The 15305-nt window shown below is 42.0% G+C and overlaps 1 protein-coding gene across 11 annotated transcripts in view; it reads left to right on the forward strand.

Annotated features, from left to right (window-relative positions):
- eps15l1a (epidermal growth factor receptor pathway substrate 15-like 1a) overlaps positions 1 to 15305 on the forward strand; it is a 137587-nt gene that overhangs the window by 67723 nt on the left and 54559 nt on the right. The gene's annotated exons all lie outside the window — the stretch shown is intronic.

A 15305-nucleotide genomic window follows, 5' to 3' on the forward strand; every position in this document is an offset into this window, starting at 1 on the left:
ATTTTGACATGTTATTTAGTCAAACACATCCACACAAATTGTGTCAACAGTGACTAGTTTTTTGATCTAAATAAATTGCTTTTAGCGTTTTAGGCAATAATTTCCTAAATGGGTGATTTTGGGTAGTGGAGTTCATAACATAATCTGTGCCACACACTTCTCCTACATTACTGCAGGAGAACAAAGAACATCCCTATTTTTCCAGCATTTAATTGGATCTGCCACACAAGCTTCATCAGCAGTCTGGTGTAGTCTGGAATAACAGAACTAATAGCAAATCAGGTATGTTAAAATCAATAGAAGTCAAAATCCAACTCTCAAAAACAAAAGGAGTGTGTTAACCAGCCAACACAAACATGCATACATGGTACAAATAACAATGCATGCAAGCTTTCGTTTTGTTTGGCATACCTTGCAAAAAAATAAAAGAATTTTAATTTGCCATACGTGACAAGCTCCTTCACTGGCTGAACCAATGCACCACCTTTCTTCCAGTGCAGAGCTCCATCCTGTTTTCTTTTTATTTTTTTTATTTTTTTTTTAATTAACATTTTATTGAGTGTATTTCAAAAAAAAAAGTATACATCCATCATATCCATTTCTGACATAGACTTAACATAGCCAAATTAACTTCACAACCTTCCATACATGAGCTAGGTGACAGTTATGCTTCAGGTAATCTTACCTTATTTTATCCTGATTATTTTATCCTGACTCGCATACCTTCATGTAGAAAGAGAAAAACTCCCTTCCCCTCCTCCTTAATCATGGATATGTCTACAAATGTTCATTCCAATAGAAATACACTTTTTTTTTAATTTTAAAAGAAAACAAGACAAAACAAGAAAAAACACCCAAAGAAAAGAAACCAAAACTGTACAACAACACTAACTGTGTGGCACTAAGAGGTTCTCAACCCTAATTTTATCACATGACAAAGTCTGATCTCATAGGCGATATAAATTTCACCCAGTTTTCCCACTGTTTCTTAAACTTGCCAGATTCTAATCTAAAGGAAAAGGTTAGCTTTTCCATTATATAAATATTGTGCATTACTTCAACCCTATCTTCCTTTGTCGGAGCCTCAATTTTCAGCCAGTTCCTAGTTATAGCTCTCTTACTGGCTACCAACATGATCCTGAAAATATATTTAGAGGAAGTTTCACTTTTAGGATTTTCTCCATACATTCCTTCAAGTCCTGCCAGTATGAATCCAAACTCCCACAACCCCAAAATACATGGAAGTGATTGGCTCTTTCCTCTCCACAACCTCTCCAACATCTAGTATCTTTGTATTTCATTTGCGCTGGAGTAAAGAAATACCTTATAATACATTTCCAGCCAAATTCTCTCCACGAGGGGGAACATGATGTTTTCCAATGTTGCCTAAATATCTCCTCCCATGTCTCCACCGTCCACCTCCCTCCCGTCTCTTTTTCCCATCGTTCTTTTATATATAATGTGTTTCTTCCTTTCAGGTTCTCCACTCCTGAATATCATTTCGATATTACTTTTTTGCCTAACTTTGATTTAATTGCTCTGATAAACATCTGAATTAAACCTGTTTCTAATTCATCAAAGTTTATCTTTTTTTTAACTTCCTCTATAACATGCCTTACTTGCAGATACCTAAAGAGGTTTCTGTTTTCAAGGCCAAATTTTCTCTTGATATCTTCAAAGCTTATTACTTTCCCTTTTTTAATCAGTTCCCAATATGTCTTCGGACCCCTCGTCCACATACCAAATGTTTTATCCATTGTATTCGGCTTAAAATCTGAATCATGGGCTATCCATCTTAATAGTCTAGTCTGCTCTGTCAGGCCGTGCTTTGATATAATTTCATGCCATGTACTAAGTGACAGTTCTATCCATGGATTCAGATCGTTCTCCAATTGTAGTTTCAATTTATTGTCATTAATTATGGCTTGTAAAGGTATTTTGGGTGACATGGCACATTCTATGTCTTTCCACCTTGATTTATATTGAGGGTCACAAATGTTCAGGAGAGGTTTTATCTGTGCCGCCAGGTAATAACTTTTCAGACATGGAAGGGCTAAGCCTCCACAATCCTTGGCCAGCTGTAAGGTTCTAAATTTAACCCTCGGTCTTTTCCCTTGCCAAAGGAATCTCGAAATTAATTTATCCCATTCTATAAACTCTTTATCTGTCACCCCAACCGGAAGAGAAGCGAAAAGAAACATTAATCTTGGTAATACATTTGTCTTAACCATTTCTATTCTAGAGGAAATGCTTGTAAATGGAATTAAACTCCATCTCCCCATGTCCGATTTTATTTTGGTAATTAGAGGGTTGTAATTACTGCTCATTAAGTCAGATAAGTTACGTGGTAATTCTACTCCCAAATACCTCAGAGACTTTGATGACCAGTCCCAGTTAAATTGCTTTTTGATCACTTCGTCTGGAGTATAGTTATAGCATAGAGCCTGGGTTTTCTTTACATTAAGTTTGTAGCCCGACAAAAGGCCAAACTCATCCAGAATGTTCTTTAGGGCTGGAAGTGAGCTGTCTGGTTGTGAGAGGTATATTAATACATCATCAGCAAATAAAGCTATGTTTTGTTCCCCCCTTCCATATGTATACCCTTTATATTTCTATCCTGTTTTATCCACTGGCTTAGTGGTTCCAGTGGGTAGCGCTGTTGCCTTGCAGCAAGAAGGTCCTGGGTTCGAGTACACCCCTGGGTCTTTCTGCATGGAGTTTGCATGTTCTCCCTGTGCATGCGTGGGTTCTCTCCGGGTACTCCGGCTTCCTCCCACAGTCCAAAAACATGACTGTTAGGTTAATTGGCTTCTCCAAATTGTCCTTAGGTGTGAATGGTTGTTTGTCCTGTTTGTCTCTCTGTGTTGCCCTGCGACAGACTGGCGACCTGTCCAGGGTGTACCCTGCCTCTCGCCCAGTGAACGCTGGAGATAGGCACCAGCAACCCCCGCGACCCCATGAGGGATTAAGCGGTTTGGAAAATGGATGGATGGATTAGTGGTTCCAAATACATTGCAAATAAGAGTGGACTGATGGGGCAGCCTTGGCGACAACCTCGTTCTAGCATAAAATGGCTAGATAAACTCCCATTAATTTTTATCCTAGCTGTCGGTTGGTGGTATAACGATTGTATAGTTTTGATAAAGAATTCACTGAAACCAAATTTCCTCAATACCCTAAACAGAAAGACCCACCTGACAGAATCAAAAGCCTTTTCTGCATCCAAACCTAATATAACTGCTTCAGTTTTCATTTTATTTATATTTTGCATCACTAGTAGTGTGCGCCTAACATTATCTTGTGTTTGTCTCTGCTTTATGAAGCCTGTTTGGTCTAAGTGTATTATGTTTGGTAGAATTTTTTCCAGGCGTCTAGCTATTACAGCTGTAAATAACCTATAATCCAAATTCAACACACTAACTTAATTGGTCTATAGTTGGCACATTCCAGTTTATCTTTTCCGTCCTTAGGAATAACAGAGATATAAGCTTCTCTCCAGGAGATCGGTATCTCCCCACTCTTTAAAACCCAATTAAAAGTATTTTTTAGTAGGGGAATCAATGGTTTCCTAAGTAATTTATAAAATTCCGAAGTGTATCCATCCGTTCCAGGAGCTTTATTGGTCTTCAGTCTTGAGATCTCTGAGTTTAATTCTTCCTGTCTAATTTCCCCTGTCAACATTTGATTTTGCTCCTCTGTTAACCTAGGTAACTTTAATTTCGCCAATATTGTTTGGATTTGGTCTTCATTTTTAATTTGTGTTTGTGAATATAATTTTTTGTAATATTTTTCAAAACACTTTTGAATCTCTTCTGTTTTATATTTTACAAGATTTGATGTGGGGTCCCTTATTCTGTTGATATTACTCTTCACCTCCTGCTTTTTCATTCTATACGCGAGATACTTAACTGACTTGCTTCCGCCTTCATATAACTTTTGTTTTGTATATAACAACTTTTTTTTATCTCTTCGTCCAAGATGCAATTTATCTCTGTCTTAATTCTTTTAATTTCTTTGTTTTTCCCCTCATCAAAATTATTTTTTTGTTCCTTTTCTAGTCTCTCTAGCTCTGATTTCAGTTGAGTTAGTTTACCTTGTTTTAACTTTTTTAAATATGCCGATTTGGCGATTAACTTCCCTCGGATAACTGCTTTACATGCATCCCATAGTACAGTAGGAGAGACCTCACCGTTGTTATTCTCGTTTACATATAAATTGATTTCTTTCTTAAATTCCTCCAATGTATTCCCTTGTAGTATGCCTGCATTGATCTTCCAGAGGGTTGACCTTATTTCCTGAGACATCTCCAATGTAAGATATACTGGGCTGGGATCCGATATATCCCTTATTCCAATATCACATTTTTCCACTCTGTGTCTATCCTTCTTTAACCTGACAACAGCCAGATGCATGTCTCGCTCCGCCTAGCCCCACTCACATACATCTGGGACACCGCCATAGGAATTGCCTTTATTGAAGGCTGGGCCTTATCAAAACTTCTTGCATATGATTGGATAAGCCACATGTCTGTCATCTTTATCGACGTGCTATTTCAACCACTCACACCGAAGCTAACCCGTGACGCTGATGAGAGCGACGCAGGAAAAAAAACAACTTTTTTTTGTATGTGTTTGCGTCTCTAGAGGCACGCGTTTTATTGACAGTGAGCTGACAGGAAGAGGGGGAAAGACAGGCGGCAAAGCGCCGCGGGTCGTAGTCGATCCCGGGCCGACCGCGTTGAGGACTAAAGGCCTCCTAATATGGTTCCCGCTAACCGCTCCGGGGTGTGTCCGCGTCTGCGCGTCTGCTGCAGACGCGGACGCGCCCCGGAAAACAAAACTTGCCAAATCCGGTCGGGAGAAGGGCGAAAACATGGTTTCCACCATCAAAAGCCTTCAGAGCCGTTCTCTGATGTTCTTTTAATGAAAGAATATTAGGTAGATTGGACAACATGGAAGAAATAGCAGCATCAATGTTAACGCTTGCTTCCTCGACGAGCCGCCATTGCTATCAAAACAGTCTCACGTCATGGTCACGTCTCCACTACGTCACATCTATGAAATGCCAGCCCTGCGTCCTGATTGGCCAGACCATAAAATTGGTTGGAGAAATCACTTTCAACGGACGATGTCCCAGATGTATGTGAGTGAAGCTAGGCGGAGCGGAACATGCATCTGGCTGTTGTCAGGTTAATCCTTCTTCGACATTAGAAAATAATCAAGCCTAGAATATACAGAGTGAGGTGAGGAGAAGTAACTGTAATATCTTCCCTTAGGATTTAGTTCTCTCCAAACATCCATTATACCTAGCTCTCCCATTAATTTACTAATCTTTTTTCCGATTTTAGATGTTTTCCACCCTCTGTCTGAACAATCAAATTGTGGGTTCAACCTTAAATTTAAATCTCCACCACATATTATAATTCCCTCTCCCTCTACCACCAATAGATCCAACATCTTTCTATAAAATGCCCAGTTAGAACCAGGGGGTGCGTATATATTCAGGATGGTGGCCAGCTCACCTTCCAGCCTACCCTTAATCAATACAAACCTCCCATCTTTATCTATAATTTCTGAAGACCTCTCAAATTGGGTTCTCCCTGAAATGAGGATGGCTACTCCTCTCCTATGTCCACTTTTATATGATGAATGAAATACTTGATTAAAACCGTGTCTCTGAAGCTTGGCATGTGCTTTGTCCGTCAGGTGGGTCTCTTGTAGCATTGCCACTGCCACAACTTCCTTTTTTAATTCCCCAGCACTTTAGACCGTTTTATTGGATTGAGCAGCCCGTACACATTAAATGACACTAATTTTGTTAACTTTTTGTTGGTACACATTTTCTTGTGTCTCTCTGCTATCACCGCTCTTCTGAGCTGCTCCGTGCCACAAAAATCCCAAAACTGGGTTGAACATATAAATGAACAGAACAACTTTCACTAATGAACTAGTGATTAACATAACCATAATAACTTCCTCATGTGGGGTCCTTGTTTTGACCCTTTTTGAGATAAGATGGTAAGTCTGATCAAAGGGATGGCCTCTCCCTTTCAGAGGAGAAGGGCCTTTGATGTTGCAGCAAATGTTATTCATGCACTTTCCACTGCTCAAAATCCAAATAACATTGCTCAAACAAATAACTAACAAAGAAATACTTAACTTGGGGAGATGCCCCGACCATTTACTTATAACCGGGAAAAATTACCTCGAAAAGACCGGAAAAAAGGGAAGAAACCCGGTGTGTATTCGTCCTGGACCATCCTTTTAATTTACAGATGCTCATTCCTAGTCCTGACCTCTCCTAAAAGACTGTAACCGTTGTTTATATCCAGGCAGCGTTTCTTTGGTTGTTGATCCCTTCTGGGCTCCGCTGGTCTTCCAAGTCAGGCGTCTGATCTTCTCCAGGCTGCTCTCCGTTGGTTTAATTACTGACACAGGAAAACCCCTCTCTGCCATATCTTTAGTCGCCTCCTCTGCTGAGTTGTAGACCCTCGTTTCTCCCTCGTAGAACACACTCATTTTGGCCGGGAATTGTGTCTGGAACCTTATATTTTTCTCTTTCAAAACCCTTTTGGCTTCTGCATACTCCCTCCGTTTCTTTAGCACCTCCGGAGCATAATCATGGTCCAGAAACAATTTATTTCCCTTGTACAGAAATCCCTTCTTCTCCCACGCTTTTTTCAGGATCTCTTCTTTAATTCTGAAACTTGTAAACTTTACCACGATGGACCTCGCTCGCGTTCCCAGAGAAGGACGCGCCACCAGAGCCCGATGAGCTCTCTCTATCTGGATGGAAAGCGATGGCGGCAACTCCAGCTTTTCTCTCAGCAGCCTCTCAATGAAGTCCGCCACTGACCCAGCGCCGTCCTCCGCTCTCTCTTTGAGACCATGGATCCTAATATTCTCCCTCCTCGAGTGTCCCTCCTGGTCCACGAGTCGTGTCTCCAGGCGTTTCTGTAGCTCACTGAGTTCCATCGTAGCCCGCTCCACGAGCTGCAGGCGTTCCTCCGCTTCCTGAATCCGATTTTCGGCATGATCGATCCTGTTGTTGGCGACTTTAATCTCATTCTTAATTTCGTTGAGGTTCTCTGAGTTTTCCTGCCGAAAGTCCCGCAGTTCGGTCAGAATCGTTTCCAAATTTGCCATATTTAGAGATAGGGGTGGGTATTGCCAAAGAAGTCACGATTCGATTCTAATCACGATTCACATGCCACGATGCGATTCTATCACGATGCATCACGATGCTTGAATTATTGCGATGCATCGCAATGCATTGTGATATTTTCACTGAACAGTTAGAAAAAAATACAGCCATTACCAGTGACTGACTGGCTGTGTATGATCTGGATAGTGTCTTCAATTGATACATAACTGAAAGAAACTGAATTCATACATAGCTGTATTTATTGAAACACCTTTTGGAGGTATTGCCATGAAAATAAATATTACTGTTACTAGACACAAATATTACTATTACTGGAGTGGACACACTGACAAAAAGTGCTTAGGATTTATAAAACTTATAAGGATAATCAGTGCCATTTCCATGGCCTCAGTGGTCCTTTAAACCAATGAAATGAAAACATTCAAATGTTTGCGCGTGTAGATGTTGGGGCTAGCTTGCATTCGACTGTTGTTTGTTAAATCAGTGCTTGCGGTGCTGGCGGCTCTTGTTTTTCTGGATGGCGCCTCAGCATGTGTGCCTTTTAAGTTTGTTGTATTCCCACAGTATTTCATTACAATGTAACAGTGTTTGCAAATTGCGTGTGTCATATCAATTTTGTTTTTACCTTCTTTGTTTTTAAAGCCAAAATGCGTCCAAACATCAGACTTGACATGTGATGGAGCTGGGTGAATGTTCTCAGTCTCTTCCATGTTTTGTTTATAAATGACTCGTCGCAGTATCCCACGGCCGGAAATGCTTGTGACACTAGGTAGCGGGCGTAAACACATCCGCAGCGACATCTACTGGACTGGAAGTTGTATTCCACTGGTTTTTGGCTGATGTTCGCCAACCATTCATCCATTTTATTTATTCGTTTTTTAAATTAATAATCGATTCTTAGCGTCACGAATCGATGCATTGGATCGCAAATATTAGAATCGCGATGCATCGTCATGACGATTATTTTGCACACCCCTATTTAGAGAAGACTGGGACTCGTCGTCTCGACTTTTCAGGCTTGATTCTGCACCCTCTGTTGTGCGGTTTAGCTCTCTGTCCAGGACAGCTAGCTCAGCATCTAGCTTTCCCCTTTCGGTGACACATGCTGACACCTGGGAAAAATGTCACCGTGGCCCGTGTGGATATTGCAGACATGACGAGCCACAGAGGTCCATTTCTGCACAGCCATCTCTGCGTCCCCACCACTCGAAGCTGCTGTCCAATGCAGGTGGTTGGAGATGGACTGAGCCCACAGCCCCACAGAAGTACACTTTGGCTTTTTGAACACTGCCACAAGTTTCCTGAAGATGCCTGAAACAAAGACATAATGTGATGTCACTTATCTTTTGAGAGAAACATAAGATTTCCTCATTGGTCATTTAAACACTTTTGCCTGATCTAACCAGGTTGAGTCAAGTTGTCTTGATGGGTTGCGCTTTGCTGAAAATGTTCAGCTTCTCTTCAAATGATTTAGTCAGTGTGTCCAACTGTCCTCCTCCTACATTTGTGTTACTTTTGGGTGTCAATGGCAAAAGGTTGACTCAACATGTGAAGGTGCAGCTTGTAAGACTGTCAATGACAACATCCTGATTAAAGTTTACCATATTCACATAGTCTTATTTGTCAGGATGCAGCTTGTTGGCTGCATGCTGAGCCTCTCTCCCTCTCTCTCTTTCCTGCGCAGCCTGATTGGTTTCCACCTGTCAGGCTGCAATCAACCTCTAACTGCTCCCACCTGGTTCCACCCTTATTTATACTTAACTCAGTCTGTTCTCGCTCGCTGGTCCGTAGTGTTCACTCCCACTCCGTCTCTGCCAGAATCCTTGTCAGATCAGTTTTTTGTCACAGTCAGCCTAAAGAGACGTTGCTTCAACTTGGTTTTTGTTCAAGTCATTTCTCTAAGACTCTGCTCAGCTCTGCTCTATGATCTCAAGTTCCTGAGCTGTTTCACGTTCTCAAGTTCCTGCTGCTGTTCCACGTTCTCAAGTTCTACAGCTGCTCGACGGTCAAGTCCGCATCTGTTCCACGTTCTCAAGTTCCTGAGCTGTTCCACGTTCTCAAGTTCCCGCTGCTGTTTCATGTTCTCAAGTTCTGCAGCTGCTCGACGGTCAAGTCCGCATCTGCTCCACGTTCACAAGTTCTGCAGCTGTTTCCACGTTCTCAAGTTCCTGAGCTGTTCCACGTTCTCAAGTTCCCGCTGCTGTTCTACGTTCTCAAGTCCTGCAGCTGTTTCCACGGTCTCTAGTTCGCCGCTCCAGAGTTTCCTCCCGGTCAGTCACCCATTACTCCTCCTGTCAGCCAGCTTCTGCACCTTTCATCTCCGCCCATAAAAGACTCTGGTTCCTCTCGTCATAAACCCTCCATTCTGTTCAATAAACTCACTTCAAGAACTAGCTCTGTGTGTGCGTGCTGTGTCCAGGTTCATCCAAAGACAAATCTTGACAATTACGGACCGGCCAAAAGGATGAACCCGAGCACGCAAAGAGCTTGGTGCAGAAGCTGGCAGGGTTTGCTCCACCTCCGCTCGGGGACTTCATGGATATCCCGTTAATGGTCCGTCTAGTTTGGCTCGCTGTGTTGCGACGTCCACCTCCGACTGTGTTTCCGGGTTCGCTTTCCGTGCGGCCCGCCTCTGACGTGGCCTAGCGTAACTTCCTGCTGCCCAGCGTTTTCTAGTTTCTGTTTTGTTTTTAATTATTTTTTGGTTTATTTTTTGGTTTGAGTTACTTAACGTTCCTCAGTTTTTCAGTATCCCTTAGATTTCTTAGAGTTCTTCAGTTTCGTTTGTTTTTTTTTTGTTGGTGTTCAATTCAATTCAATTCAATTCAATTTTATTTATATAGCGCCAAATCATGAAACATGTCATCTCAAGGCACTTTACAAAGTCAAGTTCAATCATATTATACAGATTGGGTCAGATTATACAGATTGGTCAAAAATGTCCTATATAAGGAAACCAGTTGATTGCATCAAAGTCCCGACAAGCAGCATTCACTCCTGGGGAAGCGTAGAGCCACAGGAAGAGTCATCTGCATTGTACATGGCTTTGCTGCAATCCCTCATTCTGAGCAAGCATGAAGCGACAGTGGGAAGAAAAACCACCCATTAGCGGGAAGGAAAAACCTCCGGCAGAACCGGGCTCAGTATGAACGGTCATCTGCCTCGACCGACTGGGGTTACAGAAGACAGAACAGAGACACAACAAGAGAAAAAAAAAAGCACAGAAGCACATATTGATCTAGTAATCTGTTCTACATTAGATGGTAGTAGCGGGTGAGCCGTCTTCTCTGGATGATGTCACAGTTAACAGAACGCCAGACCAGGTGTACCTACTATGAAGAGAAAAGAGAGAGAACAGAAAGTTAAAGCAGAAATGACAACACATAATGCATAATTGAAGAACAGTAGAACTCAATAGAGTGAGAAAATTAGATCCTGATATACTCCAGTAGCCTAAGCCTATAGCAGTAAAACTATAAAGGTAGCTGAGAGTAACATGAGCCACTAGTTAAAATTTTTGTCAAAAAGAAAAGTTTTAAGCCTAGTCTTAAAAGTAGACAGGGTGTCTGCCTCACGGACCAAAACTGGGAGTTGGTTCCACAGGAGAGGAGCCTGATAGCTAAAGGATCTGCCTCCCATTCTACTTTTAGAGACTCTAGGAACCACCAGCAGACCTGCAGTCTGAGAGCGAAGTGCTCTGTTAGGAACATACGGGGTAATCAGAGCTCTGATATATGATGGAGTTTGATTATTAAGGGCTTTATACGTTAGAAGAAGAATTTTAAATTCTATTCTTGATTTAACAGAAAGCCAATGAAGGAAAGCTAAAATTGGAGAAATATGATCCCTCTTGTTGATTTTCATCAGAACTCTTGCTGCAGCATTTTGGATCAGCTGAAGGCTTTGAACTGCATTTTGTGGACTTCCTGATAGTAAAGAATTACAATAGTCCAGCCTTGAAGTAACAAATGCATGGACCAGTTTTTCAGCATTACTCCTGGACAGAATGTTTCTAATTTTGGCGATATTCCGGAGGTGAAAAAAGGAAACTCTGGAAACCTGTTTAATATGGGATTTAAATGACATGTCTTGGTCAAAAATAACACCAAGATGTTTTACTTTATTACCAGAGGCCAGGTTAATGCCACCCAGATTAAGTGATTGGTTAAGAAGTTTATTTTTTGAGGACTCTGGCCCAAAGATTACAACTTCGGTCTTGTCAGAATTTAGATGCAGGAAATTTAAAGTCATCCAGCTTTTGATGTCATCAAGACATGACTGCAGTCGAAGTAATTGATTGGATTCATCAGGATTTATGGATAAATATAGCTGAGTATCATCAGCATAACAGTGGAAATTAATTCCATGCTGTCTGATAATTTTGCCTATCGGAAGCATATATATAGTAAAGAGAATTGGTCCAAGGACTGAACCCCTGGGTACTCCACAGGTGACCCTAGAGTTTGAGGAAGATTTATTATTAACATGAACAAATTGGAATCTGTCTGACAGATAAGATTTAAACCAGCCTAATGCTTTCCACTTAATCCCTACAGTATGTTCAAGTCTTTGTAGGAGAATATTGTGATCAACTGTATCAAACGCAGCACTGAGATCTAACAGGACAAGTATAGACACAAGTCCATTCTCTGAGGCCATGAGAATATCATTAGTGACCTTCACCAGAGCTGTTTCAGTGCTATGATGAGCTCTGAAGCCTGACTGAAACTCCTCAAGTAGGTCATTACTTTGTAAATGTTCACAAAGTTGATTAGCAACTACTTTCTCAAGAATTTTAGATAAGAAAAGAAGATTAGATATAGGTCTGTAATTTCAAGTCCTGCTTTAGTTTCTAGTCTTGTTTTTTGTATTCTTTACTGATTTAGAAGATTTGTTTCTGCTTTCTGTTAATTTGTTTAGACTTAACCTTGGGTTTGGTTTACCTAGGATTTTTTGTGTTTTAGAATTATTTAGGAGGTTTTTTTTCGTTTTCTTTAGAGTATTTGAGTTTCTGTTTGCTTTTGGTTTTATTTTCAGCTCTGTTTAATTGTTCTAGGTTTGCCTTTAGGCTTTCGAATTTTGGTTCTGAATTTTAGTTTTTACCTTAGATTTCCTGTTTTTCTCGTGTTCTTATTTCTAGCTTTAGTTATCTAGTTTTTCATTAGTTTAGCTGAACCTGCCCTCGTCTCCCTGTTTTGCTTTGTTTTATAGTTTAGCTCTAGGTTTCGGTTCCCCTCCTAGTTTTCTGGTTTTGTTTTGTTTTTCCTGTCTAGCCCCTGTAGTTCCTCTCGAGTCCTGTCTTAGTCTTGTAGCCTCTGTCTTAGTCTAGTAGTCCCTGTCTTAACCTTGTAGTCCCTGGCCTAGTCCTCTTTGTTTTGTCTTCCTCTGTGTTTAGGCGGTGCCAGAGCCCTCCGGCACTCCTAGTCGCCGGCTGAGCCCTCCACCGCGTTCGGCCAGTTGCTGCTCGGCGCGCTCCCTGTTCCTTGGCGTGTTAGGACGCCCTTCGTTCGTGTTCCCTGGCGTGTTAGGACGCCCTCCGTTCGCGTTCCCTGGCGTGTTAGGACGCCCCCCGTTCGTGTTCCCTGGCGTGTTAGGACGCCCTCCGTTCGTGTTCCCTGGCGTGTTAGGACGCCCTCCGTTCGTGTTCCGGCGTGTTAGGATGCCCTCCGTTCTTGCTTTCTCTGACGTTTCCATACGCCAGTTCTTTCCCCAGGCGTTACCATACACCAGTTGTTTTCCAGCGTTTCTATACGATGTTGAGCCCTAGTGTTATGGTCCGCCTGTACTTTCCCCTGGCGCCCTGGACCAGCCCTCCCTGAACATGAGATGATTTTGTTATTCGATGCTGTAGCGCACGTATTCCCTAATTACTGGGGGAAAATAGGGTTTACCAATATGGTGGCTGGTGGCTTCACAGTGACTCGTTCTAACAGCGGGCTATTAGCAATCCAGTGGATAATAGAGATCAGTGGTCAATACACCGGTGGGAGAGCTACGTTGCTAACTCGCAGCTAACTCATTAAAAAAACATAAGCTTGATGCTAACAAAGCATTGTTTATGCATTCCTACACTAGAGTAAATCAGTAGCAGTTTAAGACAATGACATTTCTGTAATCACACATGGATTCTCTATATATTTTCATCAAAAACAAACTGATCTCAGACCGTCAGTCAATCACCAACCTAGTAACGCTGCACAACCTGGATGAGACACTTGACATAAGCTGCATGATGTTAATTCACATTGGTTATGGGGACATCCTCGTCTTCATTTGTCTTTCTTTTATAATTAAAAGTTGTTGGGACTGCACCTGGCAATAGCTCCTGCTGAAGCCAATCCACTGCATCAATGAGGGCCGGCATTTGAGGCAATCCTCCTCAGACGGTCACCCAAGTTTGGAGAGTAATTTTCACACCGTAACTTGGATATCCGGATCTGATGACATTTTTTGTCTTTTGGGAAAGTGAAAAATTTAACTCCAGTGGTGTTTTCTGGCTGGTTTGAACAATTAATAACAACGCACTGAACCATGTTGCTTGCCTACTCATTGACTTGCGCTTTAACTGCTGAGTGATAGTGGCACAGCTGATGTCACACTTTCGGGGTAGCAACGGAAAAAGCCGGAAGCACCTGAGTGGTTCCGGCAATATTCAGAAGTACCAAAAATTATGCGTGTTTACTTTTTAATTTAAAACTTCTCCAAACAACATATTTTATGGCTATATTTCCAATGATGTTGACTTCAAAACAGGTTTCAGTTCACCTTTAAAGTGTAACTCACCTCGATGTGAAGGTATAACACGGCCTCAGACACATTTTGAAACAAGTGGGCGGTTCAAAGAGACACAGTAGAGGTGGGCCGATACTGGGATTTTTTAATTGATCCGATACCAAGTAAATACAGGGTCAGTATCGCTGATATCGATATCAATGCCGATACTTTTTTATATTTAAGCTTGATGTATCATGAAACTGTTGGCCTTTTGGTGTTTTTGTGATTTTTTACTTTATTATTACAATAGAATAATAATAATAATAATAATAATGTTCTGTTCATAGTGTTGTTTTTCTAATTCACCTTTTATATTATATCTTTCAATCCTTATGTAATTTTTTTTGTGTTGTGTGCACCTGCCTGTTACTTTAATTCTATAAATGTCCCTGTTGTGGGATAAATAAAGGATTATCTAATGTTATCTTATCTTAGATAAACACTTTTTAATGGGATAAATGTACTGGGTTTTTTCAAGGTCTTAATTACATGTTTTGAGTGGGCTCCAATAACATATGACATATAATATCTACTTTGAAAGTTAAAGGTATACTATGCAACCGGGGTTGATTTTCCAGCGAGGCTCCCCCCAGAGGGCGAAAGTAAAAGTGCACTGTCGTAAATATGCTCAGCTGTTCTCCTGGTTTGTCCGTCAAGCCAGGCGCGGTTGTTTTGAGCTTAGCAGACAGGCGAACACAACGAATACAAAAGTGGAAAAAATGGCAGTACAAACAATGACTAACACAGTGAAAGTATGAACACAGAGAGAGAGAAACCATTCCAATGCAGTGTTTCCCCTAGGAATTTGGGACAACCGGCGGAGCGGGGGGAGACAAGCTTTGCGCCGCTGTGCGGAGCGGGGGGGGGGGAAGACAAAGTTTGCACCGCGGAGCGGAGCGGGGGGGAGACAAAGTTTGCACCGCTGAGCGGAGCGGGGGGCTGAGCGGAGCGGAGCGGGGGGGAGACAAACTTTGCACTGGTGACCGGCGGAGCAGGGGAGACAAACTTTGCACCGCTGACCGGCGGAGCGGAGCGGCGCACATATCGAGTTAGTTTTATTTTTTTATTATTATTTTTTTTGAATGTCAGCGAGGCGGTAGCGTGAGGGAAACCCTACAATGTTACTTACAATCGCATCAGCAGAAACGCGAGGTCCGCGTCAGCCTTGCAGCCTTCTATGTTCACCCATGTACGACTCCTCTCTCTGTCCAGAACCCTTTTCCTCTTTCTTGCCTGCTCCAACGTGGGCTTTCGCTGTTTTCTCGCTGGTTCCGCCATGATAACTGCATAAATATCGCCACTGCGCTACCAACGAGCACACCTTTCACTGCGGGCGTGTAGCAGTTCTCGCCGTAAAGCAAGACCGA

This window comes from Fundulus heteroclitus, unplaced genomic scaffold (assembly GCF_011125445.2).
Source record: "Fundulus heteroclitus isolate FHET01 unplaced genomic scaffold, MU-UCD_Fhet_4.1 scaffold_251, whole genome shotgun sequence".
Classification (NCBI taxonomy): domain Eukaryota; kingdom Metazoa; phylum Chordata; class Actinopteri; order Cyprinodontiformes; family Fundulidae; genus Fundulus; species Fundulus heteroclitus.